This window comes from Aedes albopictus, chromosome 3 (assembly GCF_035046485.1).
Source record: "Aedes albopictus strain Foshan chromosome 3, AalbF5, whole genome shotgun sequence".
Lineage (NCBI taxonomy): Eukaryota > Metazoa > Arthropoda > Insecta > Diptera > Culicidae > Aedes > Aedes albopictus.
The window spans coordinates 404,026,870-404,048,581 of NC_085138.1; positions in this window are offsets into that span (position 1 = coordinate 404,026,870).

Consider the following 21,712-nt stretch of genomic DNA (forward strand, 5'->3'; position numbering starts at 1 on the left):
AATGAAACAAAAGAACTGGTTTTGAATTTTTTTGAGGACGATGATATAAGACGTGCAATGTCAGGTCAAAGAGATTTTGTTAGCGTAAAGACAGGAAATAAGAGATTAGCTGTTCAGAAAAGATTGTTAATGATGACATTGAGAGAAGCTTTTAATCGCTTTAATGAAATGTACGTCAATGTAAAAATAGGGTTTTCATCATTTGCAAGCCTCCGGCCAAGGCAATGTAAACTATTGACTGTCACAGGAACACATAATGTTTGCGTTTGCACTACGCATGAAAATGTCAATTTAATTCTACATAGCTTAAAAAAATACAATGTCTTGAATGATCTAAAAACTTTAACGAATAGATTACTTTGCGAAAATAAGACAACTCATTGCCATCTACGAAGATGTAAAAACTGCCCAGATACCTCAGTTTCAGAAGACAGTTTATTGAAACAACTGGAAGAAAACTTTGTTGAAAAGCTTTCATTCGAACAATGGGTTACCACTGACAGATGTGATTTAGAAACTATTGTAAAGCAAACCGATGACTTTGTTACATTTTTCAGCTCAAAATTAGAAAGTTTGATTCCGCATGATTTTGTAAAAACCGAACAATCCAATTTTTTGAAAACTACAAAACAAAACTTGCAAGATGGTGAATTTTTAGCTATTTGTGACTTTTCCGAAAATTACAGCTTCGTTTTGCAGGATGAAGTTCAATCACACCATTGGAACGTGCAACAGGCCGCAATCCATCCTTTCGTAATATATTATACTGAAAATATGCAAATTAAACATTTTAGCTTTATTATAATTTCAGAAGAACTAAGACATGATTCAGTCGCTGTTAATTTGTTTATTGATAAAATGATAAACTTTTTACAAATTGATCAAAATAAAAATATGAAAAAAAAAATATTTTATGTCAGATGGTGCTGCTTCACAGTATAAAAACCGAAAAAACTTTTCTAGCCTTTGTAAGTTTAAGTCAAAGTATGGTATTGACGCTGAATGGCATTTCTTCGCAACATCGCACGGAAAGGTCCATGCGATGCTATTGGAGGTACGATAAAACGCATGGCTACCAGAGCAAGTTTAGCCAAAGAACGCGAACACCCGATAAAGACTGCAAGAGAGTTGTTTAATTGGGCAAACAAACGAAAAGAAGAAGAACTTACAAAGTTGTCATTTTGTTATTCTACTACAGAAGAATACGAAAATATGTCTTTGCAGCTAAATAATCAATATAATAATGCAAAAACAATTCAAGGAACTCAAAAATTCCACTCATTTCTTCCTCTATCAGAAAATACAATAAAGGCAAAGCTTTATTCAAACTGTCCTGACAATGATACCAAAATATTCGATATTGTTAAGAAAGTTGTGTAAACAATAATTTGATAAAAATACAGGAATAAAAATAAACTGATGTACAACATATAATGTTATTTTTTATTGCGCACAATCACCATCCACGAAAAATAAGCCTTATTCGCTCTTTTGAATCTTGCTAATTGGGGAGCTTGCGATATGCAAGAGGTGAATGCACATTTTCAACACAATACACCAAAAACCACTGGAAGAAATCATTGTTCCTGATAGTGGGATTTTGTAACTTGTTTTTGAAAATACTTTTAAGGCAGAGAATTTCACTCAAATCTTTAAGCTGTCAGTGTAATTTTAACTCAAAATTTTCCAATCTTTCCGAAAAAAATACTTTTGAAACTGGAGAAACACGGAGTACATCCGAAAAGGGCTAAAACTTATTAAGTTATCAAAAAAATCAATATTAAATGAGTAATATCTTCTAAACGGTGCATCTTAGAAAAATGTTACCGAAGTACTTTTTTCTTGCAAATTTGATGTACTTTCATAAAATTAGGGCGACAAACTTTTTTGACTTTACTTAATAGCTTTTTTTAAGAACCGTAATTTTTTAAAACATTTTTTTTTCATTGTAACCTATTTTTCTCCAGAACAACCCACTGTGCACTAGATAGCGTTTTTAGTCGGCTATAACATAAGGATAATAAAAAAATATTGACATGTCACTTTTGAGGGAAAATCTATATTTTAGTTCAAATCACAAAAACCAAACATTTTTTTTTACCGTGCATATTTTCTCCATATAGCACCAACAATTGTCTAAAACTTCGCCGAAGACACCAAACCGATCGGACAAACCGTTTTTGTGATACAATTTTTTGAAGATATCATGTGCATTTTTCATAGGCCCTTCTCATAAGTAAGGCTAGATTCAAAATGGCGAACCAAGTATGCAAAACGGCGTTTTTGTTCCCCAAAAACTTGTATGCAAGGTTTCATGCAAATCAAAAAATACAAAAAATAAAAACTGGAAAAATTTCCCACTTGTTCGTGGAATCGCTCAACTATAAAATCGGTTGATTTAATCTAAAATTTAGTCGTGTTTACAATTTATTTCTCTGCGTGTATGTTTACGCGGGCGCTCATACTGTGAGTTAAAACATTTTTTTTAGTTCGACCTCAAGAGCTGGTTACTCAGTAAGTTACTTTGAGTAACCTCGATGGCACCAGTACCGCTTGTCTTTGGAAATTGGCCATGTATATTATACTCAATTAAAAAAGTCTGTGCACCGTATAGGGAACTGAACCCAAGTACTTTCGGCATGATCTGGCTGCGCGTTTCACGGCTAGACCATATATGGCGACAAACATATCTAAGGTTCAATCTGCAAAAGAGAGGCTCTCCTTGTTCCGATTCTCTTTAAATTATTACGATGTCACAGAGGACACTTTGACAATTTGTGATAGATCGGAAAAGGATTGTTTATCTACCTTCCGACGCAAGAAGTAAATAAAAAAAAATATATAAATACAAGCATGAAAGTTAAGAGCGAGAGTTAAAGAGAGCCTCTTATCTGCACTTGGGACCTATAACAATGTTTGGCCAGTATATCATGGTTTAGTGTGCATCAAAATAAACCTTTATGTCTCCTTCCTTTGTCCTACTTATCTTGATATCCCAAAAGCCGACTTCTATTGATCTGATCGATCATCCCGTTCTCCCCGTGTCATCAAGACGGATTTTCTTCTTCAAATTCAAATATTAAATTCCCCTTCCCTCAATATTCAGCTCTCTTAAGACTAATATCACTATGGCTGTCACGTCAGTGTCAATCAAAACGTTGAGCTGATGAGAGACGGACACACAATAGACCGATGCGGACGCGACGGGGGCGGAACAAACAGCCTGCTGGCTGGCGGCAAGCGGGAAAATCTTTAAAAAGCTTCCCTGTTTTTCGGATTTCAATTTTTCCATTGCCATCCGGTCCGGTTTTATGCTGCCATGCCAAGCTGATGATGGCTGCTTAAAGCTTTGCTTGCAGCCTGATCCGATTACCTCGAGTCGTGACACCAAAGAAACAGCCAAGGCCACCGGGTCACGAACGAACAGCCCCAAAGCTAATCAAATCCGTCGAATCAGTGCCACGAGGCTGTATGAAGAAGAAGAATAATCGTTATGATGGGCGGCTGAAGATGGGATGACGGGTTGGTTTGCTTTTTGTTTCGCTGGAATAATAGAATAGAATCAAGTGGATTTGAGTCATTTTCAGGAAATATCTGACAGTAAAACTGAAACGTGACACAAACTCTTGCGATTTAGTAAAATCTTGAATAGTTCTTCGTTTTTGAGAATGTTTTTGATCCACAAATTAGTTTGTTCGAAGTTTCGTACAGGGGATACTCAAAATAACTGGGACAGGTAAAATTTTCACTTTTCAAAAAATGTTCAACTCGCTGTAACTTTTCGAAAAGGGCATCAAATATTCTAAAATTTTTGCTGTAAGTGGATCAACTAGCTGTGTATCAGTGGACAAAATTTGGAAAAGATCGGGCTATTCTGCACGAAGTTATAATGATTCTAGAAAAAGGTATAATTATTCGATAGCCAACTTTGAGCTGTTATATCTCCGGATTCAATGAACCGAATGCAATGAATTTTTGATCATTTATGACTTATATAATGAGCTATTAAAAACATATGACATTTTACCAAATCCTGGCTCAAGCAACAATTTGAAATCAAATAGGCTTTGAAAAGGTTCTGAAAATCGCCATAAAACCCGATTTATGTAATTTTGATTGTGTGGTGGTTTTTAGACCTCTTCGAACCTTCAAAGTTATTTGGAAGTAAAGAAAGCTGTAGTGGTTCGTTCTTCTTTTCTTCTAACGTGACGTCCTAACTTGAGCGTAGCTGACTTAATTGCATACTTCTTTTCAGAGCACTTACTCAGAGCATTTTGCCAGTTTACCAAATTTGCATTCATATGAGTGAGTCCAATGCAAAGGGATCGACCCCTGACATTCTCAGCTTCAAAAGACCGGCTGATGATCCGATAAAATAATAACAAAAGGCATAACTGTCATTTTTATTTCATGTACCTTCAAAGTTTCTTCTGTTCCTTATTCCATCGTAGAAAAGAACTTTCTAATCCACCGCTTCCAGGCTAAAAGTCTCAACCCTAGTGTAGGTTTCTGTGGAAGTTCTGCAAAGGAAAATTTACGACTTTTTAATTGCATAATTCCTAAACTTCATCACGTCCTCTCAGCTGCAGCTCGCTTTCCGCTTTCGTGCGGAAAATGGGAAGAATCGTGTGGACTGTTCCAACGAAGTAAAAGTGGGGGATTTGTTTTTTTTATTATCGTACAAATTGGTACGATGGTTCTCAGAATATAATGATTTTTTTTTTCACAGCTAGTGTTCACATACATATGAACAAAAACTAAATTGAAAAAATCAGGGTCACCTAATTTTCCGGAAAACTCGAGTGGAAATCAAACATTTTCCACAGACATCACCTATTTTGAAAAAATCATAGCTCAAGAAGGAAGCATCGTAAACACATTTTTTTTTGTGAATTCAGGCATATTTTCTCAGCAATTGAAAAAAAAAATAAAATGAAAATTGTTTTCCACACAATTTTTCACAGTTCAGGAAAATCGGTTGGAAAGGTCAGAAAAGTTCTCAATAAAAATATTGTTGAAAGGGAGCCACATAAGCTATATTCTGTGAAATTTTAAAGATGTGGTTTTTCTTCCGTTCCAGAATTATGACCAATTTTGTGGAAATCGTCCAGATGTGCTATATGAGGCGTTTGTATAAAAAGCATAACTGATAACATCGATGAAGCATCGATGACACATTTTTTTTTGTGAAATCGTATGCAAATTTTCTCAGCAATAAAAAAAGAATACAAAATGAAAATAGTTTTCCATAAAAGTTTCCACTGTTGAGAAACGTTGTTTGGAAATTTTATAAGCTATATTCTATGAAATTTTCTAGCTATGTTTTTTTTCGTTCCTGAGTAATGATCATTTTTGTTCAAATTAATTATCAAGAAAGTCGAAATTCAACCAACACCTGGAAACAATACATCTTCAGTTTCACAGAATATAGCTTATGTAATTCCCTTCCAAATTTTTTTTTTTGAGAATTTTTCCGAACTTCCTAAATGTTTTTTTTCTTCAACTTTTTCAACCAGTTTTTCTCAACAGTGGAAAATTTTTGTGGAAAACAATTTTCATTTTGTATTCTTTTTTGGATTGTTGAGAAAATTTGCTTACGATTTTACAAAAAAAACATTGTGTCTTTGATACTTCGTTCTTAAGTTATGATTTTTCAAATAGCACATCTGGACGATTTTCACAAAATTGGTCAAAACTCAGAAACGAAGGAAAACCGCATCTTTGAAATTTCACAGAATATAGCTTATGAAGTTCCCTTCCAAAAATATAATTTTTGGGAATTTTTCCGACTTTTCCAACCGATTTTCATCAGCTGTGGAAAACAATTTTCATTTTATATTTTTTCCAATTTCTGAGAAAATTTGCTTATGATTTAATAAAAAAATTGTGTCTACGATGCTTCGTTTTTGAGTTATGATTATTCAAAGTAGGTTCTTTAATAAAGACGAATCAATCAATCAATCAAAGTAGGTGGTGTCGGTGGAAAATGTTTGATTTCCGCTGGAATTTTCCGGAAAATTAGGCGACCCTGATTTTTTTTCTATTAAGTTTTTGTTATTATATTTGCGAACCCTAGCTGTGAAAAAAATTGAACCATTGTGGTAACATTCTCAAGTCAAGAGTTCCTAAATAGGTAATTTGATGACATTCATTCATGAGATATTGAACTGTTGTACTTGGTCCACTGTGACTGAACATAAAAATTGAAAAATGTTATCTTCAGCTTAATAATAAAAATTTCAAATTTCAAACTTTCGTTTCATATAACCAACTTTCCTGTTAATTGTCGTCTTTCCTGTGCACTAATTTTTCATCAAACATGTAAGAACTAGAGTGTGTAACTTAGTTGATTGTAGGTTTATCAAAAACCGTTCAGTCAGAATGGACGAAGTTCATTTAATTACTTAACATTTGCTCGGTTTTAATCTTAATTTTTAATTTTTATTTTTTCGCAATCAGTACAGAATAATGCTTTGATAAATAGCTATGAAGATTTATGGGAAAAATTCAAGAAAATTTGTTGATAATCTCAAATTTTACAGAGTTCCCAAGTAACAAAATTAATTTTATTATGCTTTTGAAGAATTCTTCAACACCTAATCTTTAAAACCAACATAAACCAAATTACTCTTCATAAATACGTCAAAACAATCATAAACCCGCCATAAGACGAAAAAGGCCCATCCTAAGGTAGTCTTGGGGAACTCATTATAAGATTCTCTCAAAACCTGTTGTATTGCTGTGTGTGTTCAAGATGCAAACGGTGCCCAAATGCGCTTCAAACGCGGTAACACATGTTACCAAAGGCAACGTAGCAACCATAGCCAATATCACCGCCAACCTAGGATTCGAAAGCTCCCACTGACATCGGGTTACTTGTTAGAAAATCTTACCGCATTTGATGCTCCCGCATTTGATATTTGCATTTTGAATGCACACAGCAATACTTTCCAAGTTGACTTCTAGGCGAATTGGTATCTCCTTGTAGAACTCTTCGAGTGTACCATAAAACGATAATAAAATTGACTGCTTCTAACAGCTTCTGTTGCTGCTGCAGCTTTTATGTTGCAGGAAAAGTAAAATTGACTCGGGGGAAAACTTCATGAAAATCAATGATACAACATTATAATTGAGATTGGTTTCTTACATAAAATGGGAATTCTTCCGTAGTGTAACAAGAGTGTTAACTGCCAAACGGAATTTATCGTATATATGTTGCAAGATACTTCCGAAAATTGCAACGCTCTTCGATAATAATGAAATGGGAGAATCTTTAAATTTAATACTTCAAATCACGAGAACATTATGCATGAGTTTTCTCAACATGGTTTCCATTGAAATCCACGAAGTCGTCATTAATTATCGGTGGTTTTAATAAACATCACCATAACCCGGGTAGAGGTGAAATACTGACGATCAAAACGTGATATTGGTTTGATTGATATAAGAGATAAAAGATCTGAAAATAATATCTGAAAAATGTTCCTGGAACATCTGAACAATATCAACATTTGATATTTCAAGATCAAACGAATAGCTTGCTGCTATTTGTTAGATCTTACAAGATCTAATTATGATCTGATGGTGATGTTCCCGGAGTAAATTTTAGATATTATTTTCAAATCTTTTATCTCTTATATCAATCAAACCAATATCACATTTTGATCTCAATATCAAAATATGCTATTATTGAGCTCTTTTCCTCTATCCGGGAAGATCGTCTTAAATTCCATTCAACTCAATCAAGAGTAAAAAGCGTAACTTAAGAGTCCTCAGATTTAAAACGTTCTTCGCCAAAAGCGCCAAAAAAACGTCTTAAGTTTATTTCAACTTGATCAAGTTGAGGAAGTGTTACTCAAGAGTACACCGATTTATGACTTTCTTATTGCAGATTTATGCAAACTCCGCCGAGAATGTCATAAATCTAGATGCCAAATTGTAAACAAACAAATAATTCCATCGCACCGCGATGGATTGTGTTTATAATGTGAGCCGGCAATCAAAAACTGGGCTCCCTCATTTTACAAATTCCTGCTGCAGTCCGGGATCGCTGTCAACCGGGAGCACCTGTCCCGGTAACCCTCCTTGATACAATGCAGTGCAACGTTCCTCCGGTCAGGTAAGAAATTGATTTTCATTATGTCGGCAATGAAATGTAGTCGGATGAATTGATCACCGATTACACGGGAATCGACATCAAATGACCAAACCGATAACTTTTCGGATGCCGGATACGGAGGAGCTTGACACTGCACAGTATTAAGGTAGGTTTTCGGGATGAATTTTCATGGTTGGTAGCGATAAAGGATCGATGACATATATAATCTGATGCTCAAGTTTTTTTTTTTATTTTTCTATTAACCAAACTGTTCTCACTCGAGAACAGTTACTCATGCTCAAGAATGGATGATTGAAGATAACTACGAGAGCCTTATAAGACTGACAATAAGTTCAACAGTTCTTGCTGTGTTTATGGTTTTATGGACTGAATCCTAAGTATTCTTGGAGGTGTTTTTATAACCACATATTGTTGAAGAAAAGCTGTGCTCAACTGAATCTCCGATAAGATCAACTAGAATATGTTATGCTTTGATAAAACTATCATATAAACAAATAAATCCAAATAGAATCAAGTTTGTTACTTGGGTTGTAAACTTCATTTTTCTTGAAATAATAAAGACACAGTCCTCTCTGACTTAACATCGGCAATATAGTACTAATAAATTGCTTGTATGCATCCAGCCTTAGGCCGATGCAAATATTTAATTTGTTCTATGTCACCACTCCTTCAAAAACTCCAAAATATGGAAGGGGCAAAAAAAAACATGGTGGCAAATAACTCTATTTTCAATGGAAAAAATGTTTTTAAGCAAAAAAATTTTCAATAGTTGACAAATATTTTTTCCAATAGTGATTATAATTTTAAATTTTTCAATAATTTTTTTTTGTTTGTTCCTTATTTATTTTTGTCCACCCCTTCGTACCCGATGAGAGGTCTCGGACATAAAAGAAAAATAATATTTGAATCGGCCTTATTTATGAGCATTAATAATGCAATTAAAAGGCTTCCACGTGCTTCTACGTATTGCAAATGCTGGCAACGGTTTATTCTTGGGGTAATTCTTGGGGATAATTCTTGGAGACATCCCAGGAGGACTTCCAGGAGGAATTTTAAGGCTCAAGCATTCATCATTTTTCGGTAATAGAAAAAGCAGTTTTTTCGTTGTAAATCAAAACAATGGCCATGAAAATGTATTCACTGTATTACATTCTTCATGCGGAATGCAGTGAATCCATTTTCGTTGCAAAAATGTTTGATTTGAACGAAAAAACTGTTTTCAAATGTTTGGTGATGACGATGATTTCAATGACGAATGGTTCAACGTTAAGATGAATTGCTAGAAGAAACCGAGGATGAATTCTTGCAGAAATCCCAGGAGAAATTCCTGGAAGTATTCCTGGAATGACGGAGTCCTAGGAGGAATTCCTGGAGGAATCCCTAGGTGATTTGATGTAGGAATCTCAGAAGAACTTACTGTGAAACACCGAGGAGGAGTTTGTTGAGAAATTCTTAGATGAATTCCTAGAGAATTCCTAGGAGTGATTTCTGGAGGAGTCAAAGGAGGAATTCCTGGTGAAATCCCAGGATGAATTATTGAAGGGATCCCAAAAAAAACCTGCAATAATCGTAGGAAGAATCCATTGAGGAATCTCAGGAGGAATTTCTGGCGGTATCCCAGGAGATATTCATGGAGGAATGCCAAGAAGAGCTTTTGGAGGAATTCTTCTAAGAATCCCAGGAGGAATATCTGGAGGAATCCCAGGAGGAGCTCCTGGAGGAATCCCAGGAGGAGCTCCTGGAGGAATCCCAGTATGAAATCCTAGGTGGAAATCCTGGTGGAATCTCAGGAGGAATGCAAGGGGAATGACATATCCTTTTCTAACCGGAAAACCCGCATTTATCCGTTCCTAACCGTCGCTAACCGCTGCTAACTGAGCAGCAGTGAGACGCGGTTAACGACGGTTAGCAACGGATAAATTTGGATATTTCCGGTTAGCAAGGAAAGTGCTATTCCCCCTGGAGGAATGTCTGAAGGAATCCCAGTATAAATTCCTGTAAAAATCCAAGGAGAAATTCCTGAAGGATTTCCAGTAGGAATCTTTGGAGGAATTCCTAGAGGAATCCAAGGAGTGATTTCTGGAGGAATTCCTGGAAAAATCCATGGAAAAAATCCTGTGATAATACTAGGAAGAGTTCCTGGAGAAATCCTCGAAAAATGCCAGGAGGAATTTCTGGAGGAAATCCTGAAGAATTTCCGAAGGTATTCTTGGAGGAATTCTGGAGAATTCGGAATTGCTGTATAAATTCCCAAAACTGCTGGGAAAATCCCTAATGGTATTTCTTGGAAAAGGAAAAATAGGAAGAATTATTCCTAGCGAATCCAGATATGAACATGGAATTCGTAGTATTTATAAGAATGCAGAATTATTGATAAACTCTCCGAAAATCTTCAAATAACCTTAGCGACTTCAGATTTCAGCAATGAGTAAGTAGTATTTCCAAAAGTCAAGATTTTCAAGAATAGATTCTTTAAAAATCCTCGAAATCCTTGTATTTTTAAAAGTCATGAATTTCACATTTGGATGGGGCTTATTTTAAAATATCTCCTCGGAATATGCTTTCCCAAGTGGAAAGCGATCAACTGGTCGAAACGAGCTGTGCAAAAATGAGCGATTTTGGTAGGGGTGGCGGTAGGGTAGGGGTAGGGGTTTCCTAGATTAAATCGGTGATTTTGGAACTGGTTTTCGAGATAATTGAAAAAAGTCCTATTTTAGTATCTAACCCAACAAAATACAAAAATAGGACTTTTTTTCCTTCATTCGCAAACGCCATGAATTTCACATAGATTCTTCACAAATTCTCGAACTTTCTTGGTGGAACGAGATGTGAACAAAGAATTCCAAATATTTGGAAAAATCATAAATTTTTCAAAAATCCTCGAACTACATCTGCGTACTTAGGTGGTTGAAAGTAATTCTAAATATTTCTTAAAGTCAAGAATTCGCATAGATTCTCCAAAATCCTCGTCCTCGTAGTGATGTTTAAGCCTTGCGCTTCGGGTCGATAAACACTGCAAAGCTGCTGAAGATCTTTCATCGAACAGTTTTGGTTTTGGGTTAGTTATTAACGAATATTTACGAGTTATAAAGTACGCAACACGTCGCGCCTTTTTTTTTGCTTGTTTCTTGCTTCTTTTGTCCGACAATTCTCTTTAGTAGGTCCTGGATAAAACAATTTGTTGTAGGGTCGTCAAACCTATATAGCAAACACTGTTAGGACTTGGCCGGCAAGTGGTTAAGCAATATAAAGGTGGGGGGGGGGGGGTGCTTATTTAAAGGGTTTCAGAGGACTTTCAAGGCAGTTTTTTGTGTTTCATGTGAGAGCTTCAGGTGCATTTCATGACATTTCAGGATGTTTTAGAGGATTTTCAGCAGGTTTCAATGGTGTTATAGGAACCTTTTTGGAGAGTTTCGCAGGATCTCAGGTGCTTTACATGGAGTGCTAAGGGGCCTTAGGGGAATTTGGGTGGCATTGCAAGAAGCTTCAGAGTATTTTTGGCGGGTTTCAGAGGCTTTACGCAGGCATTTCGGTGGTTTCGAAGGATCTCAGATGCTTTACATGGGGCCGGAGGAAGTTTTATGAGGATTTCAAAAAGCCTCAGAGGATTTTTTTCAGGTTTCGCAAGCGTTTTCCAGGGTTTCGGGGGGTCTCAGTTGCGTTACAGGGGTTTCAGGAAGATTTCGAGGGCGTTTCAGGTCTCAGGTGCATTACAGGGATCCGAATGGGTTTTTGGAGGCATTTCAGGAAGTTTAAGTTTTTTTTAGCGGGCTTCAAAGGTATATTGGGGGATTCCGGATGGTATCAGAGACGTTACAGGGGGTTTTGAGGGGGTTTAATGATGGGCTGACTTTTAAGCACACAAGTTAGGCGGCATCCACAAATTACGTAAAGTTCTAAGGGGAGGGGGAAGGGATATATGGCCGAGACTTACGCTCCATATAACAATCTTAGGATTTTAATACAAAAAAGCGTTACGGACGGGTGCTTTTTTCCACACCGTGCTTTTTAAATGGGCGCTGGGTACCCGGGTACCCTGTCGGACACATAAGGGTTGATAAGTAATAAATGAACGCTGCCTTATACATTTTCGATGACCTATGCTCAAGAAAGTTTTTCGGAAACCTTCAACAGTCCCACTAGACATTCTAGACATGTAGTTACAACAGCGCTTTTCATCCCGCAACCCCCAAATTCACTTTCCCCAACGGGACATAACAAGCTTTCCTCCATTGCTGGCAACAACGACGGCCGGCACGTCGCCTTTTGGGACGAGCACCCGAAATCACAAACAAAAGGTGATCATTGGACTGACAATGGCGCGCAAGCGACACCCATCAGACACCACCCCCCAGAGCACCCACACAGACAGTACCTAAATGTGATAATGGGAGTTGATGTGATGCCCGGGGCCAGGACAAAAGGAAGGCGGCCATCATCATGCTCGTTTTCAATTTGCGAGTTGCGAGCATTTAAAGTGTCGTTAAAAATATTACGAGCAGGCAATTATTCACGGAAAATCGGGAGTTGGGTTTGGGGATGCTGCAGGAGCGAAAGCTTTCGAGGGCAATCAATTCTGAATTTTGTTGGCGCGGGATGATTTGAAGATATTGTGTGGGGAAGCTTCATTTCGATTGAGGCGACCTGATAAGCTTTTCATGAAAATGTTAATGAAACAATTTGAATTTTGAGTCGTGGCGATATGAAATGCGAAGAAAACCTTACACATATCTTATCGTTCAATGTATTCATATTAGGTCCTCTGGAATGGATAGCTCTGTCTGAGTGGACTGGAACCTTACAAGGAGCGGCATCCCGCCTTCATGTGGATAGCGTTGCGTTGGCGATTAAGAGGAGTAGCAGGGATGATGTGCTGCCAGAGGAACGGTACAGTTTAATGCAAATGAATGGAAAGATGTGCTCGAGAGAGAATATTTTTGCTAGTTATTCATACAATGTAAAGTGGCGTTCCTGATAATACAGGAATGGTATATAGCAGAGTATATCTAGTACTTGCCTACACGTGTATATGTGGGATAAGAAGCGTTTAAAATTCAAATGAGCTGTCGAATCTCACCATCACCTCTCTAGGGATGGGAAGTATGAATCACGAGAAAGGGCGTTGTTATTCTAAATAACGAAGTGTTCTGTTGAATTCATTATTTAATATAGTAATACTGAAATGTTCAAAAACATGCTGCATTTCTTACGGCTTGACTGGAAACTATTGATCACGTGATTCGGATTTTATTGCTTGGTATTAACCTTGGATGGTAAAATGGTGGGTGAACAAGCTTGGACGCAGCGTTTGTTGTAACATATCTCTGCCTATCCTCCAAGTTCCGACAACAATATCTTAACACTGAAACCTAAATGCTTAGGTATGTCAGGGGAAGGATTCCAGACCGACGATTGGATAGGTCAGCGCTCACCAGCTGATAAAAAAACGACTGATGCATTTCATCGCTTTTAAGACCTTGGATAAGATTTCTGGGCAGTGGACCTTTAATGGTGAGAGACAATCAGGTGCCCTTCTTTAGTCTCAAACTTGAGACTGAATAAGGGCGGAATTGTTGAGATGCCATTGATTAGTTTAAATTATCATCAATATAGTTTGGCATTACATGATATACATAGTGTATTCTGCGTATCTTCGCCTTTGGCGTTTTCTTATCGATACCGATTTGGTTTTATTGCTACTCTTTTTTTGTGCTGAAATTGTAGAGTTTAATCTTGCCTAGTTTGGGTAGTGGCTACGGTTAGAATAGCGCAGATCAATTTTAAGCAAAATAAAGAAAAACAGAAGAACAGCACGACCAATCTTTGAAGACTAATGCAAAATGGTACATCCCAAGTGGCCTTAGTCCAAGAATCATACTTTTGTAGGGGGAATTCCTATCTAGGAAACGTGTCATGCCTCGAGCATCTACGCTTGTCAACAACGCAATTCTTGCTGCGCTCGTCCCTGAATTAACCCATGTATGTGCTGTCACAATTGATGTATCTGTTGGAAACCTCAACAGGAAATACGTCTATTGTTCGGTTTATTTACCGCATGATGAACCATCCCCTACGGATGATTTCAAGCAAGTCATCGCATACTGCACTTCAAAAGGCCTTCCGCTAATTGTCGGCAGTGATGCTAATGCTCACCATATCATCTGGGGCAGCTCAGACATTAACTTGAGAGGCTCGAGTTTAATGGAGTTCTTAAGTAGTACAAATCTTTGATTACTCAACATAGGCAACCGCTCAACCATTATGCCAGAGAGGAAGTGTTAGATATAACGCATTGCTTTATCTGACCATAGCTACATCTTTCTGAACATGTGAATTTTACTGCACAAACTTTGCGTTGCAGGAATCCCGGTCAACCAACTGGGATCGCTTTACTGATTTGGTTGCGGCCAAATTTCATGGATACTCAGCATCCTTTGACACTTCACGTGATTTAGATGATGCCGTTGATACTACAATGACCATCATCATGGAAGCTTTTGCAGAAGCTTACCCTTTGTGGTCTGTGAAGGCCACAAGGGAACTCCCTTGGTGTAACTCTGATCTGGCCAAGCTCAGTAAACAATGTAGAAAGATTTGTAACAGAAGACGACGTCCGGCTAGATCAGAGACTTTCAGGTCGGCTCGCAAGGCCTACCGGAAAGCTCTCCGGTCTGCTGAACGATCCGGCTGGAAAACCCTTTGCACGAATGTTTCCAGTTTGAGTGAAGTCATTCGGTTGATCAAAATCCTTGCAAAATCGAAGGATTTCCGAGTGAACGAACTTCGTTTGCCGAATAGAGTTTTGCTTTAACTTCCTCTGATGAGGAAATTCTGGATTATCTATTCAGTACACACTTCCTTGGATGTTTGGATATTACATTTTCAGATGATCCTGATGTCTTTTCTTGTAGCTATGATTCCCTGGCTTCGGCTCGGAGTATTGTAACTATAGAATCGATGGAGTAAGCACTTAATAGCTTTGCTCCTTTCATGTCTCCTGGGGCAGATGGGATTTATTCTATTTTGCTTCAGAATAAATTTGTGTATTTCAAACATGTTTTAAAGAAAAAAAAACTTGCTTGCAGTTTTGCTACAGGGTATATTCCTAAATCTTGGCGGGATATAACTGTGAAGTTCATTCCGAAACTGGGTCGTGCGTCGTATGAAGAAGCAAAGAGTTTTAGACCTTTGAATCATCGCATCCTGATGTTCATCTGGCCAACATGCCTCTTCATGTGAACCAACATGCCTATCAATCTGGTGAACTGTAACTCTTTTACACAAGGTCGTTTACGATGTTGACAAAGCGTTCACTGTAAAGTAATCTTGCTTGGGTGTTTTCTTATATAGATATCGAAGGTAGACGTGTGCGCCGCCGTCGCCGTCGATTTTTCCACGCCGCCGCCGCCAGTATTGACCCGGCGCGCCGCTGTTCATATTTTTCCACGCCGCCGAACAAAATTTCCCACACTGATGAGAAAACGACAAAAATCTCGTCAACACTTTACGAATCACCTTATAAACATGATAGCAATAAAAGTGGTTACTTTTTAACAGTTTCTTCTTTTTCTTGTGCATATAGGCGTATTTTTCTGAAGTTCATCTTGTGAATCATTTGTAACAATTGTTTGTGACTTCATTTAACTATTTAGCAATACTTTGAAGATCCTCACTTATTCTTTTTTAAGTACTAAGCGAATAAGCCATAACGGATTACTAACAAAATTCTTGGCGGTATTCTCATTAGGTCCACAATCACATTCTCCTATATATTCTTTGTTTATCTCTTGGAAAATTTTCAAGGAAATTTACGAATGACATTCTTGGATGCATGAATTTCATGAAATCTTCGGAAGTTTCTTTAGAGGACTCTCCAGATATTTTACCAAGAATTCTTCTAGAAAAATTTCCATGCTTAAGAAATTCCTCCATAGATTTTTTCAGAAATTTATCCGATGATTCTTTCAGATTACATACCATCCATATATTCCACACTTTCTAACAGCGTTTCATTTTTAAGAAAATGAAAAGTTCCTAGTTATTTCAGGAATTGCTCCAAGGATTCTTAAAAAAAATCGAATGTTGCTTAAGAAATAGTTTGCCAAGTTCCTCCATAAATTTTCCAAAGAATTTCTATGGAGAACCTCCTGAAATGATTTTATAATTAAATTCCATGGAATTCCATAAATTAGGTCATGTAAAAAATGTATATTTTGAACCCCCGTCTCCCTTAGGCACACTATTTTTAAAGGACGTGAAATAATCACACTTTTCGGAACCCTTCCCTCCTCAAAGCGTGGCGTAACTTATGGAAGTTCCCTCTTCAGAATTAACTGCAGGAATTATATTTACATAGTAATCCCATGGTTTTTTTCAGGAATTCCTCCATCGGTTGCTTCAGAAAATCTTTCACGGCTTCTTCTATAAATTTCTTCACGGAATGTTCTTTCAGTGATTTCTGCAAAAAATCAAATAGAGATTCCTTCATCCACCTTCCAGACACTCCTCCTGAAATTCTTCCAAGCATACAATTAGGAATTGTTACTCGGTTTCCTTGAGAAGGTTAGAAATATCTTCAGTAACAATTCCTAGAAAGTTTTACACGTATTCCTTTGGAAATTTCCAGAAACCTTTACAGAAGTTAAAGTATTTTTCCAGACATTGTTTCAGGGATTCCTTTAAAAATATTTTCATGAATTCCTCTGGAGATTCTTTCAGAACATCCTCAACGAATTTTGATTAGAGATTTCTCTTGGATTTTTTTGAATATGTGCCAATAAATCCTTGTAGGGATTCCACCAAGGGTTTCTGAGAGAGAGTTTCCAGAAATTTCATTAGCAACTCTTTCTAGGATTTTTTTCCGAAAATTTCATGGGATTCATTCAAAAATGTCTCCAGGGATTTCTTCAGGAGTTTGATAGACAATTTATTCAATAATTTCTCCGAGTAAACTTTCAGAAATTCCTCCATGGATTCCATCTTAAACTTACTAAGGAATTACTTCTGAAATATCACTTAAGACTCCTTCAGTAGTTTAAGGATTTTTTTTATAAATGTCAGTAAGAGCTTCCCTCAAAAAAAAAAAAATGTCATTGATTTTTTTTTCAGAATTTTCAGCGTTTTTCTTCAGAAATCATTCCAAGGGTTTTCCAGGAATCCCTTGAGATTCCTCCGGGAATTCTTTGAGATATTCATCCACAGATATTTACAGAAGTATTTTATGAAATTACATAAAACATGTTGAAGTTATTCTTCGAGGGTTACCTGAAGGTATTTTTAAAGAAATAATAATAAAGAAATTTAATTTCATTGAAACAATTTCAGCAACCATCGTTGGAGGAACTCTTGCAGAAGCTCCTGGGGAAAACTTGGAGGAACGCCTGAGATTCGCCACAAAAGTTCAGTTAATTGGGCACAGTGGCTTAATTTCAATAACAGAGTAAACAAAACTCATGAGATGGCTTTGGAGGAATTTATAGAAGAATTTTATGAAAAATTTTGGAAAATTTTGGGTAAAAAAATCCTGGAGAAGTTTCTGCGAAAAATCCTGATGGCATTTCTGAAGGACATCCTTGAGGAATTTCTAGATTAAATCATGTAGAAGTTTCTGAAAGAATCTTTGAAAGAAATTCTCCGGGAATCCGTGCAAAAAATGCAGACAAAGGTACTAGAGGAATTCTTGTATAAATCTCCAAATGAATTTTTGAAGGATGATTTGGAACAAACCCTAGAATAACTCCTGGAGATGCTTCTGGATTCTTGAAAGAATTTCTTGCACAATGTTTGCATGGTATTAGTGGATGAAATTCCTAGAGGAACTTGTGAAGTATTCTTAAAGGAATCGCCAAAAGAAATTTTTAAAAATATATTTTTTTTTCGAGGAATCTTTAAAGCAATTCCTGAACAAATGAACAACTGGAGAATGCTGTGCAGTAATTCCAAGAAGAATTTCTTGAGATATTCCTGGAGAAACGTCAAGAAATAAATCCTAAAGTGATCTAAAAGATCTCCTGAAAGAATCTTTGAAGGGATTTTTAAGGGTCTCTGGAAAAAAAATCTAAAAGAATCCCTGAAGGAAGGATTCTATGATTATCTGGAGAAGTTTACGATCCCACCAGTGGAGGAGTATCTGAGGATCTTCTGGGAAGCCCCTTGGCGGAACTTCCCGAAGAATCTATTGAGTATTTTTTGGATGAATTCCTGAAAAGAACCCTAACAGAATTCCAACAAAATTTTCAGATTTTACCATGGCAGCACTGGCCTAAAAAGAGTTTTAGAAAATATTATCCTTTGAAGACACGTGCGATGTTATGAATTTCTATCTTGAGGAATCCTTTATAAATTTCCTAGTATTCTCTCAAGTATTCTCTCTGAAATGTATAGCTAAATGCGTTTAAGCCTTTGTTACAAAATAGATGGAAATTGTACAGGGAACAAATAATTCTGTATTGACGTTTTTTAATGACTGGATGTAGTACCTCACCTTAAAAAATAAAAATAAAAAATTAGGTCACGCCGACTACGCCGCCGCCGCCGTCGAGTACGGCATACGGCGTGGTGCCGGCGTCGCCGCCGCCGCTGCTTCAAATTACTATAAACGCCGCCGCCGGTGAAAACTGCTTCGGCGCACACGTCTACGAAGGTGCTTTTGACAACGTGCCTTTCGATGCCATATTGGGAGCTGTACGGTACGGAGTCATGGTATAGGGAATCGCGCCACTTGGGCGGTGGTTCTATATTCGTCTGTTTTCAATTGGCACAACTTTTGGAATGTGGTGAGATAGGTATAGTATCTACCCGTGTACAACATTTCAAGTCAATTGGTTCAAAATTGACTGAGTTATAGTGGCAAACAGACGAATATAGAAGCCACCGCCCAAATAGCGCGATACCCTATCTCCAATGATTTTCAATTGGATTTATCAAATGTTAAAAAACCGACATCTCTTTCGGCATTGCATTGAGCAGCGATTGGGAACCTGAGTGGTTGTGGATTCTCACAAGGGGGAGTCTTACCACCACTTTTGTGGAATCTCGTAGCAGATACGCTATTGAAGCAACTCATTAACAGCGATTTTCCTACTTATGGTTTTGCCGACGACTACCTAACATTGTTAGTCGGTATGTGCATCAGCACCCTTTTCGACCTGATGCAAGGCGCCCTTCAGGTAGTTGAGGGTTGGTGTCGCCAATATGGCCTTTCGGTTAATCCGAGTAAAACATCTATTGTTCTTTTTTACGGAAAGGCGAAACCGTAATGGTGTTCGACCTTTGCGTCTCTTTGATTCTGAAATCGAAGTAACTGAACAGGTAAAGTACGTTGGAGTTATTCCTGATTCCAAGCTTTCCTCACACCTCACATTGAGTTCAGAATCAAGAAAGCTTGTATGGCCTTCGGGCAATGCCGGCGAACCTTTGTTAAAAGTTGGGGTCTAAAACCCAAGTGAATCAATTGGATTTACTCAACTGTTGTTCGGTAAATATTGGCCTATGGATGTCTTGTGTGATTGCAAAAGAGGGAAGTGAGAACGATGCAATCAAAATTAGGCCATCCCCAAAAGATGTGCTTGATGGCGATGTCAGAAGCGTTCTCTTCAACTCCCACGACAGCGCTTGAAGATCTCTTTGACGTTGCTTCACTACACAAAGAAGCACTTTCTTGCACTTACCGTCTATCGGTACTCGGTTTACTAGAGGAAACTTCTGTGAACCACAGATCAACACACACGTCGTTGTTTCCACTTTTGGTGAATTGGGAAAGTTGTCCTTGCTCCAAGTGATCTTGCAATTGCTTGTAATTTTCCCTGTAGAATATTTTCCTCGAAATTCCCTTTCCGAGAAGAGTGGACATCTGGATATCTGGAGAGAAGTATTTCAGACGGCATCGTATATTACATTGATGGCTCTCTTCTCAAAGGTCGAGCAGGTGCTGGTGTTTATTCTCGTGAGCTGAGACTACATCAGTCTTGCTCACTTGGTAGGCACTGCATCGTTTTTCAGGCTGAAATCTTTGATCCTATGTGCGAAGTACAATCAGCACTTCAGCAACACGTAATGGGCAAAGTAATATATTTCTGTTCAGATAGCTAGGCTGATATTAAAGCTCTTGCTTTGGCCAACTTGCTTCGGTTATCTTACTTCTAATGATCCATCCTACAGAAAACATTCAGCAAATATTTTATAAATAGGAAGGAGATTTCTGTAGACTGTTGACGTACGTTATTTTATTGAATCCAACGCCAACAGTATTCGCCTTTCTGAAAGGGGATAAGTGTATCGCTAAACATTTTTACCCCGTACGAACAAACCCAAGGAAATCACTTTTAAAATACCATCATAAATGCCCGTTTATCGCTTCACCATCAGCTGCTGGAAGCTGGAAGCGGTCGGTGGTCTCTCGTGGGAATTTGCAAACTCATGCTTGGCGCTTTTTTATCCGCCATCGACGACTATGACGATGGCCATGTGTATGGGAACGAACAATCAAATCCCAATCTCAGAAATGGGCCTCGTTCTCAATATATCCCGTCCGGTGCGCTGTTTCGAGATGGCGTTATGATTGTCCTTTTTCGTTTCCATCCTTCTGGCTTTTAACCGTTTTTTTTTGTTTGCTTGGCATTACGTAGACTCTGAAAAAGAGCCTGCTCCTCAGTTCAGTTATTTATTAAAAATTCAAGTATTAAGCTGTGCTTACGAAAATGCTTGCAAAGTCCGGAGAAAATCGAATAATTATGATTATAATCATTATCGAAATTAAAAGTTTTCATTCAACCGAGTCAAGTAAGACCTCATATTCTGCATTTTTCTGAACGGAAACTGCGGCTTTGCACCATGTACTAAAGGATGAAAAAGCTGGAAGAAGCGGCCCCGTTATCCATTGGGGATCTAGTAGAAGTCCTGCCTACTCGGTCTTATAATATTCAAAGTGGCGATTTACACGGTTTTCGTGTCTCAGTGGGATCGTTCGCCATAACGCCCCCCATATAACCTGAGAGCTCGATAAAATTCGCCGAAGCATCGCAGCGAGGAATGTTTTGATTAAAAAGTCGGCTCAAAACGGCCGCTGTTCGATGGTTGGGCTGCCTGGTGTGTCCTTCTGACTGAAAGTGACGTCAATCGACGGACATCGATCCGCAAGCCAACGGACGGCTTATCGTCGGAGACAGAAAGGATTGGGTTTAAACACGAAAGCTGAATGCTTACCATACATAAGCTTGTAAAATCGACAATAAATGCTTAAAATCGCTAGTGGCTTGGATGTAAAAGTGAATCGTAAATATTTAATCATGCAGAGGAAATCTCTTTTTACGGATTCCAACGAGAAAATCCATCAATTCAATTCCAAGTTTTGAGCTTATACCCTCGGTATTTACAGCACGTTCAAATTTTGGTTCTCGAATAAACATGATTACCCACTTGCAGCCAGCATCGAAAATAAAGTCCCGTACCATTGAAAATTAAATCACTCAAAACAGAGAACATTCAGAAGCGGTCGACGCCGGAAGATAACAAATAGGTAGGTATTCCTCAAACTGGAGCAAACGAATGAATGACAAACTTTTCTCTCGCTTTTGAATATTTCATTCAAATGTA